The 7,416-nt window shown below is 36.2% G+C and overlaps 1 long non-coding RNA gene across 1 annotated transcript in view; it reads right to left on the bottom strand.

The window, feature by feature from the left end:
- Window positions 1–2,615: 2,615 nt before the first annotated feature.
- LOC138153287 (uncharacterized) overlaps window positions 2,616–7,416 on the bottom strand; it is a 66,900-nt gene continuing 62,099 nt past the window's right edge. The window contains exon 3 of the long non-coding RNA XR_011166328.1: window positions 2,616–4,099. This is a non-coding gene — a long non-coding RNA (uncharacterized lncRNA). The remainder of the gene's footprint in view (window positions 4,100–7,416) is intronic.

Genomic DNA, 7,416 nt, shown 5'->3' with positions numbered 1-7,416 from the left:
CTCTCTCTCTCTCTCTCTCTCTCTCTCTCTCTCTCTCTCTCTCTCTCCTCTAGTTCTCTATTATAGGGCCTAAATGACAATAATGGGAATAAAAAATGAGATGTATATAAGAGGGGTTGGGAAAGAAATCTGGGCAGGTTTTGATGACTGATTAAATATGGTGACCCATGTCAGTGAAGAGAAGGAAAGCTGCTGAAATGCAGAAATATATTAAATATTATTCCAAGAAGCTGAAATGTCAGCACATACTGGCAACCTTTGGAGATGTGAAAATGAAGTTTCCAACTATGAACTCAGGAAAACCAAGCAAACCTAAATATGAAACCCATTAGAAGGCACTTGTGTAAAGCACTACTTGTAAGAAATGGATGAAAAACTTTATAGATTGTTGTGGGATCATGAGAAAGTCATTTAACCTCTAAAAGCTACAGTTCCCTCATCTATAAAACAGGGCTAATAGAAGCCCTTACTTTACATGGTTGTTAGGAGCATCAAATGAAATGTTACATGAAAGGAATTGTAAACCTTTGACAATGTAAAATATAGTTATTATTGTCATTATCACTTTTTAATCTTGAGGTCAAGAACTATTTTATTTTGTCTTTGTACCTCCAGAACCTAACATGGCACCTAGAATAGGGGAGGCTCTTAATAAATGCTTAATGGTTGATTGATTGATTTAGAAGGCAGAAAAAGACAACAGAAATACTTGGGCAGACAGCTTAGATAAATTGATAACCAACAATATAAATGCTCTGAATAGCCCTGTAATGGGAATCTGAAGATCTTCCCTGCCCCTTGGCCCATTGATAGGTTTAAGTGAATCTGAGAACCTTCCCTGATTTGAAAATATACTCTGCCCCCTAATAGGTTGAATGAGGTCACATAGAACCTGTGGCAGGAGGTTTGTTTTTCAGGAATGCCCACACCTTGTTACTTTGTGATTGGGCAGTGAGTCAATAGGGTTGTGACATTCTCTGACCCAGGAGAAGGCTATATATACCCTTATGTGTGGTTTTGCTTTGGGGTTCACTTTGGGAAGAGTTGTATGATTTGACCAGATGAGACTTTTGGCAGCCATTGAGCCCCCCCAGCTTTGAAAACCCAGATGTTGGTGCTTCTCTCTGGTAACTAACTAGGTATGGATGTAATGGTCAGGCAGGTGGAAGCCCTGTCTGCCGAATTGTGTTATTTTCTGTTGTAACTTCTGTTTGTATTCTCTGACGTTCAGGGTGCTGACTTTTCCCCCTGAACTAGGTAAATGTTTGATTGATTAAAATAAGATTGTTAACCTGTATGCTAGGGTGCTTGTTACTACAAACCCTTAAATATTTCTTTGAATTTAGAAAGAAACAATTAGCCCAATATTAAATATATCTATATGTAAATGTGTCGTTGTCTAAATCTAAATTAAATATCCATTCTCCTTTCATTTCCCTGTTACTTGGTTTAATAGTCTAGAAATGTGAAGTATCACTACCTTCATTCTCCACCCAGCCACATGTAAAAAAAAAAAAAAGAAGACAGAAAAGCCAAAGACTGTTATGACATTCTAAGGGCTTATTGGAGACTATCCAAAGAAACCTATTTCATGGATTTGGGAAAGAATGATATGAAGGGGAGGGGAAAATGACTGGAACCTTGAAGCAGTCACTTCAAGCATGGGATTTATGAGGAAGGCAATGAGAAGCCACTACAATTTTTTGAACAAGGAACAACTCAATCAAGATAACATTGTAGGGAAATTGTTCTTGCTGTTAAGTATGGTGAATTGGAGGAAGAAAGACCAGAAACAGCCAGAGTAGTGATTCTCAAGCTCCAGGTAAATTTTTATGCGTTCTGTACAGTAATAACTAACCATGGAAACTTATAATTTTTGTCAAATATTTACTGAGTAATTGCACTGTATTCCTGTAGAGGTGTAAAATATAGCCAACATGGAACCCTGTGAGAGGGGAAAATAACCAGGAAAGAAAGGGAGGAGAAACTGAGAGATAATTGATAATAAGAAAGATAAATGGTCAATCAGAATGAGGAAGGAAATTGAAAGCGAAAAATATTAAAGTGGGTGAAATAGTAAGAAACAAATATAAAAAAAGGATAATAGGCAAGAAAAAAATAGTCAAAGGTATCAGAGTCAGTAGGCTCTTTGGACTGCCAAAGAAAAGGCAGTAGCATGAGAAAAGCTGATTTAGGCATCAAGAGAAAAGGGAAGACACTGGCATAATTGAGAGAATACAAAAACTGTAACTAAAGAAGAGAAGCCATGTTATTTCTGGCATAAAAATACTGCCAGATTGGGACAGTTATTCAAAACTTTAAGAAGGAGAACTCACCCACCCAACCCTGAAGGATGTTTTCATCCCCTCCCCCTTCACTAATTTCTCTCCTACCACTACCCCTCTTCCATCCCTAACCATTCAGATTTGGGAATAAAAACTCCAGGAAATTCAGTTTCTTCTCTTGGCAGCTCTTCACTCTTTGCCATCCACCCACACACATTTCCCATTTGATATATCTGTTAAAACAAGTACCTTCCTTTCAGATCCTCGATAAACACTTTTAAAGTAAAGAACCACCAAGTATTATCACACATGGATTTCCTTCAAAAGTGATTTTCTTAAATGCCAGTCAATTTTATTTTATTTAGAATAAATCAATCAATAGAATTTAAATTGTGTTTCCTGGACAAAACACTTCTAAAAATTGTTTATTTCAGGAAGAAATGCATGACAGATGGTATGAATAGTGGTGAGGCCTTCAAAACAGTACAAAGTCTCCTACTGTTCTGTCAGATGGTTCCATTCTCTGTTCCATCCATTAAATGCTGACTTTTTTCCTTCACAAACTTCAGTTTGGTCTTTTAAAAATAAACAGTGCTTCTGCTATGTGGTTCAAATTTTCTTTATCACTAGAAATTTTATTTTGAAGTCTAACATATCAAAGGGCATGGAATAAAGTGTTCAAAGAGTTGAAGTATAAAAAAATTTCACACAGAATGGGATAAAATTACTGTTCAGGAATAACTAATATAAATTATCCATAACCATTTAAAAGTAGCAAATGAAAAAAAATAGTTGGTATATCAGTAATATATAATGATTAATAAATGAAATTCAATATAAAACTCCAAAATATTCAATCAGTAATGGATATGCTAGAATGATACTTATAAGGATTGTGTTACTTCAGGGATTATGCTCCACTATTATTTAATTGTGGTATGTATAAAAAGATTTTCAGAAAATTGGTATGCTAAATAAGAATACCTCCAAACTTTTCCTTAAATTCTTTTATAGCTAAGCATCTCATAGGATCCTCTCCATGTGACTATTTTTTTGCTTAATTTCAGCTTTTGTATGTTTTCAAGAAAATGTAAAGATATATACTACCAGTCTCATTCAGAAAAAAAATTGAAGAAAAGTACTGAAAAATGGATATTTTAACTGGTCATTTTCTTCTACAAAGTGGAAGAAAGTATCTTCAATGGGTATTTCAGATGACAACAATATCATGTTATTCCTTTTCCTGCTGAGTCAGAGCCTGTGAGAGCTGAGTGACTCTGCATCCCTGGGCCTGCCAGGAGACACTGAGAGGGAGCTGGATTCTCAAAGCAGGACTGCAGTCTGTTAGAAACAACCAGACACTAAAAAGGCTTTACAAAGGGAGGATGAATAAGAAAATGTCAAGAAAAATGCAAAAGTATATGTAAATATCCACATATATATTTTTCTAAAGTACAATTCCCTTGCAAATTAAAAGAACATTTTCAAGGTTATTATGGAAACAAATTGACTTCACTTGGCAGCAGTCACAGAATGGAAAGTATTACTCTCTGTACTGCCAGTTTTCTTGTGTGCAAATGACCAGTACTAACTGAGAAACTTAAACCCCTCAAATTCTTTGTTTTGCTTTTTCTGAGACCAACCAGCAAACGAACACACATGGATTTCTTTATTTTTACAGCATAGATGCACAGACTAGTTTGTTTGTAGTCAATGCCATATGTAATTGGGTTTTTAAAAGATACAGCATTCAGTAGCACAGCTCTTCTGAAGGAGTTTGGTTGCATAAAGGATCCTCATGGAAACTGCAAACCCTGCAGAGAAAACCAGAGTATTAAAATTAAATTATTTTGAAGCAGTTTAAAATTCTATGATCCTATGGTCTTTAAAAGGAGTAGTTGCAATAAAGCATGCCAGTTACTTGGAATTGCCTCCTACTGACTTTTTTTCTTTTCAGTGTTCAACCCTATTGGATCTATGGGGTTAGCCAATTTACCATCATCTTAATAATTCAGGTATGCATATCTAACTTTCAAAAATGAAATTTTCACCTCTCAATAAAACCCTTTAACCTACAAATTAGGTATGCTGCCACCACATGATGGTAGAATGCCTTGAGAATATGATCTTCTTTAAAAGGAATGCTTTATATCTGAAATTCTGGTAACAGTTTCCTGCTGAAGCACTGACAAATTTGTAGCCATGAATTTTCCACTTCATATTTATCACAAATATAGTTGTGTACTAAAACAGCAGCAATTAGGAGTGGGTCTGGAGTCAGGAAGACCTGAGTTCAAACTTGACTTCAGACACTTACTATTTGTATGATCTTCAGTGAGTCATTTTACCCTGTTTGCCTTAGTTTCTTCATCTGTAAAATGAACTGGAGAAGGAAATGGCAAGCCATGCCAAGAAAATCCCAAATGAGGTCGCAAAGAGTCAGGTACGGCTGAAAAATGACTGAACAGCAACAACACCAAAACAGTTCAACTTAATATTATATTTTAAAGATTTCATGCCAACTATTTAAAATAAATCCCTAAAGTGCAACTGAACTCCTTTTGCATAATCCTTATCTTTTACTTTTTCAATTTAACTTGCAGAGTAAAAGCCCTCATGTACCCCTTTCTCCCAAAAAGAATAAAGTATTTCTTCATTACCAGAGTGGAAGAGTAATGGAGTTTCCTTCCTACTCTTTCTTAGGTTTGATAGGATTGTTTTCTTTTGCACTCTCAACACATTTCTTTATAACCTATCTACCTGACATGAAGGGTGGTTGTGAGAAAAGCATTATATAAACATCAGCAATTTTAATAATTCTTGCTATATGCAAAACATCATTTTGTAGAGCAATAGTAAAGTTATACATTACTTTTAAGTAGCAACGGCTTGAGAAAATGATGTCACATACAGAAGTGGTTGGAAACCTTTTGGCAGTAATATTCTCAGTGTTGGAAGGACTGTAGGACCTGACACAATGTTGGTGGGGCCATGAAATAGTCCAGCCATTCTGGACATTCATTTGAAATTATTCTAGAAAAATGACTGTATAGTCCACACTTTTGACCTAGTAATTCCACTACCAGGTATAAACCCTTAAGAAAATCAAGGACACAAACAAAGGTCTAATATATACCAAAATATCTAGGGTAACACTCTTCATGGTACCAAAGAACCAGAAAAAAATGGGATACCCATCAACTGGGGCATGGGAAAAAAAAGTATGTGAATTAATGAAATGTGATTATGCAGTAAAAAGTTATAAACATGAGGACTTTGGAGAAATATGGAAAGATTTAAATGAACTGCTACAGAATGAAATAAGTAGAACCAAGAGAATATTATGAATCCATCATTCAATAAACATTTATGAAGAGCCTGCTATGGTTACAAGAGTTAGCTATATAACACAGTGGATATAGTGCTGGGCCTGGAGTCAGGAAAACCTGAGTTCAAATCTAACCTTAGATACTAGCTATGTGACCCTGGGCAAGTCACTTAAGCTCTGTTCTCCTTAATCCACTAGAAAAGGCAATGGCAAAGCACTCCTGTATCTTTGCCAAGAAAACATCACCAACAGTATGGTTCACAGGGTCACAAAGAGTTGGACATGACTTAACAACTGAATAATACCAACACGATTACAACTACGCATGTGAAAAGATCACTCAAAGGAAAGTAAACACAGTAATTGAAACACCAGAGAAGACCTTGTAGAACAGATGAGGAAATATATCTTCCTTATGGCAGAGAGATGGGAACATGAGGCCATGAGGACAGAATGCTGTATACATTGTCAAAGTCAGTCACATTACCTGGTTTTTTGCTTGATTACTTTTTTTCTTCATCACAAGGGAAGATTCAGTCTGGAGTATTTCAGTAAAAGACATCCATAAAATGTATTTTTAAAAATAAAATAAAAATTTTTTAAATAAAATTTAAAAAATTTTAAAAAATAAATAAAAGTGGTGAGCCAAGGTCCTGATTCTTTTCCTTCTGACTTAGCAACAGCTCCTGACTGCTATGACGGTGGATGGGGGCAAAAGATCAGTGAATGACTCACTGTCAGGCTCTGTGTCAAGAGGTGCCTGTTAATGGCTAACCTTGCTTCCACCTTCTCTGTTTCAAGCCTGCTAAGAGTACATCCCTGATTGTAGGCCTTAGGCTGGTGTGCTAGAGACTTCCTGAGGCAAGGGGCTCTCTCATTTACACAGGTCTTTCTTATTGGGAAAAACTTACATCTCCTTATCCCTTTAGGCCCTATTGATTTCTTGACTTCTGGCTATTGGTTTGGACTTTGGAACTCCCATTTTCTGACCCTGAAAATCTGGATTTTCATCTTTCTTAACTGTTGAATTAGTTCTTGAGTCAAAGAACCTGGGTTCAAATAGCACCTCTAAAATCGATGCCTGTGTAACCTTAGGACACAGTTGCCTCATTCATTAAATGAAGGAGCTTGACTAGATGGACCCTGTGGCCCCTTCCTACTACACCTTTTGACCCACTCCTTCCTCTGACCCTATTTTTTGTATGCCCCTACAAAGTTTGATTCATGGCTTAGCTGTGAGAACCCAAACCTATCTTATTCCATGAGCTCTGCCTCAACTCCCTGCTCTCTCACCTGCAATTGGCTGTCTCCATTTATCTGATAGACTAGGTCTCTTCTACAAGATAACCTTTTATTTGGCCTTGTGATGAAGCTACAATCAGTGGGGTTTTTTTTACATCTGGCACCTGAAGCCCCTATTTGGTCAGTTCAGTGCCTAATCACACAGCCCATTTCATCCACTCATACTATCCAAAGGCAGGAGAAGTGTCAGGCAAACTGTATCCTTGACAATAGATAAATGTGAACATACACATAGCTCACAATAGGAAACTGTTGGCTTGGATAGACTTTTTAAAAATACATTTTATTTTTTCCCCAACTACATGTAAAAACTATTTTTAACATTCATTTTTTTTTAAAGTTATGAGTTCCAAATTCTATCCATCTCTCCCTCTCCTCCCCCTTTCCTGAAATAGTTAGCAATTTGATAAAGGTTATACATGTGCAATCATGTAAAACACTACAAAAAGAAAGAAAGGAAGAAAGAAAGAAAGAAAGAAAGAAAGAAAGAAAGAAAGAAAG

The sequence above is a fragment of the Petaurus breviceps genome, unplaced genomic scaffold, assembly GCF_028583685.1.
Source record: "Petaurus breviceps papuanus isolate PSGF00001 unplaced genomic scaffold, PetGlider_PUasm1.0 90977, whole genome shotgun sequence".
Lineage (NCBI taxonomy): Eukaryota > Metazoa > Chordata > Mammalia > Diprotodontia > Petauridae > Petaurus > Petaurus breviceps.
This window is presented reverse-complemented; position numbering and strand designations above follow the sequence as displayed.